Here is a 3,164-nt window from a genome sequence, read left to right as displayed (position 1 = left end):
AGAAAAAGATCTTGATAACCCACAAGTATAGGGGATCAATTGTATCCTTTCTCGATAAGTAAGAGTGTCGAACCCAACGAGGAGCTAAAGGGAGGAAAAATATACCCTCAAGTTCTATCGACCACCGATACAACTCTATGCACACTTTACGTTCGCTTTACCTAGAACAAGAATGAAACTAGAAGTACTTTGTAGGAGTGATAGGATAGGCTTGCAAGAAAGTAAAGAACACGTAACTAAAAACTAGGGGCTGGCTCGATAAAGGAACAATTACGTTAGTCTAACGAGTGGTGGTAGGAGTTGCGGAATTGTCCCTAAGCAATTGGCTCCGTTACTAGACCGATAGCAAGTTTTATGTGGCAGAGGCCACTGCTAGCATGTCATCCCTTACTTGGAATTCTATGCACTTAAGGTTGGAACTATTAGCAAGCCTCCGCAACTACTAACGTTCATTAAGGTAAAACCCAACCATAGCAATAAGATATATTGGTCCCCCTTGAATCCTGTATGCATCAATTTCTATGCTAGGCTGAAGCTTTTGTCACCCTTGATCTCCAATACATAGTCCTATTAACATACTACTAACCCTATGGTGTGATCCACGCGCGTGCTCATATGATGGGCACCAAAGGACAGCAACATAACCACAAGCAAATTAAACCAATCGTGCAATTCATCAATCACCGATAGGACAACGAAAATCTACTCAGACATCATAGGATGGCAACACATCATTGGATAATAATATGAAGCATAAGGCACCATGTTCAAGTAGAGGGTACAGTGGGTTGTCGGAGAGTGGACCGTTGAATATAGATAGGGGAAGGTGATGGAGGTGTTGGTGAAGATGACGGAGGTGTTGGTGTAGATCGCTGTCACACGATGATGTCCCTGGCGGCGTTCCGGTGCCGCCTGGAGAGAGGGGAGAGAGCCCCCCTTCTTCTTCTTCTTCTTCCTTGACCTCCTCCCCAGATGGGAGAAGGGTTTCCCCTCTGTTCCATGGTCTCCATGGCGGCGGAGGGGCGAGAGCCCCTCCGAGATTGGATCTCTCTCTTTGTGTCCTTCTGTTTCTGCGCTCCCAGATTTTGCCTTTCACCGTTACTTAAATTACCGGAGATCCGTAACTCCGATTGGGCTGAAATTTTAACACGATTTTCTTCCAGATATTATCATCCTTGCGGCGGAAGAAGGGCCCCAACCGCCTTAGGGTTGGTCACAAGGCTACCAACTGCGACCTAGGGGGGCGCGCCTCCTGGGCTTGTGACCTCCTCGGGCATCGTTTCGCGTATATTCTTCTTCCCAAAAATCATAAATATTCAAAACAAAATCCCCGTAGGTTTTTTTATTGCATTTGGACTTTGTTTGGTATGGATAATCTGCGAAACAAAAAAATGCAACAAACAGGAACTGACACTGGGCACTGGATCAATATGTTAGTCCCAAAAATAGTATAAAAAGTTGCCAAAAGTATATGAAAGTTGTAGAATATTGGCATGAAACAATCAAAAATTATAGATACGACGGAGACGTATCAAACATGCAAGGGATGAATAAGTTACCCGGCGAGTTATTTGCGATGCTGAAAGTCGCGGAGTCATAAATCCGGAAAGAACATCAAGTGTTGATGGTCAATAAGACCACTGGTTTCAAGAGAAACGGCAAAGGAAAGAAGGGTAACTCCAAGAGGAGCAGCAAAACTGTTGCCCCTCAGACGAAGAAACCCAAGGTTGGACCTAAGCCGGAAACTGAGTGCTATTATTGCAAGGGGATGGGTCACTGGAAGCGCAACTACCCCAAGTATTTGGTTGATAAGAAGGCGGCCAATGCCAAACCAGGTATATGTGATATACATGTTATTGATGTGTACCTAACCAACTCATGTAGTAGTGCCTGGGTATTTGATACCGAATCTGTTGCTCACATTTGCATCTCAAAGCAGGAACTGCGGAATAAACGAAGGCTGGCGAAGGATGAAGTGACGATGCGCGTGGGAAATGGTTCCAAGGTTGATGCAATCGTCGTCGGCACGGTCTCACTTCAGTTACCATCGGGATTAGTTATGAACTTAAATAATTGTTATTTAGTGCCTGCGTTAAGCATGAACATTATATCTGGATCTTGTTTATTGCGAGACGGTTACTCATTTAAGTCAGAGAATAATGGTTGTTCTATTTTTATGAGTAATATCTTTTATGGTCATGCACCCAATGTGAGGGGTTTGTTCATATTGAATCTTGATTGTGATGACACACATATCCATATCATTGAGACCAAAAAAATGTAGAGTTAACAATGATAGCGCCACCTTTTTGTGGCACTACCGCTTAGGTAATATTGGTGTAAAGAGCATGAAGAAACTCCATGCTGATGGGCTTTTGGAGTCACTTGAATTTGAATCACTTGACACGTGCGAACCATGCCTCATGGCCAAGATGACTAAGACTCCATTCTCTGGAACAATGGAGCATGCAATTGAGTTGTTGGAAATCATACATACTGATGTGTGCGGGCCAATGAGTGTGGAAGCACGCAGCGGATAACGTTATTTTCTCACCTTCACTCATGATTTGAGTAGGTATGGATGTATCTACTTGATGAAGCACAAGTCTGAAACGTTTGAAAAGTTCAAACAATTTCAGAGTGAAGTTGAAAATCATCGTAACAAGAAGATCAAGATCCTACGATCTGATCGAGGGGGCGAATATCTGAGTTTCAAGTTTGGTGCTCACTTAAGACAATGTGGAATCGTTTCACAGTTGACACTGCCTGGAACACCACAACGTAATGGTGTGTCCGAATGTCATAATCGTACTTTGTTAGATATGGTGCGATCTATGATGTCTCTTACTGATTTGGCATTATCGTTTTGAGGTTATGCATTAGAGACAGTTGCATTCACTTTAAATAGGGCACCATCAAAATCCGTTGAGACGACACCATATGAGCTAATGAAATAGTTCAAGGTCACACATACCCTCAAAGGTAAGCAAGGGACAAGGTAATTAATGCATCTTTGGACATCATCCCATATGTACTTCACTCCATGTCCATAGATATTCTTGTATATGTTCCTTATGGTTGGGACTAACCCATGTAGGTGAGAAGAGTAAGGGTTCACCGCTAGGATTCACCGCCATCGATGGATACTTAGCCATCATCACTGC

This window comes from Hordeum vulgare, chromosome 7H, assembly GCF_904849725.1.
Source record: "Hordeum vulgare subsp. vulgare chromosome 7H, MorexV3_pseudomolecules_assembly, whole genome shotgun sequence".
In the NCBI taxonomy this organism is placed as follows: domain Eukaryota; kingdom Viridiplantae; phylum Streptophyta; class Magnoliopsida; order Poales; family Poaceae; genus Hordeum; species Hordeum vulgare.
Note: the sequence above shows the minus strand (reverse complement) of the source record.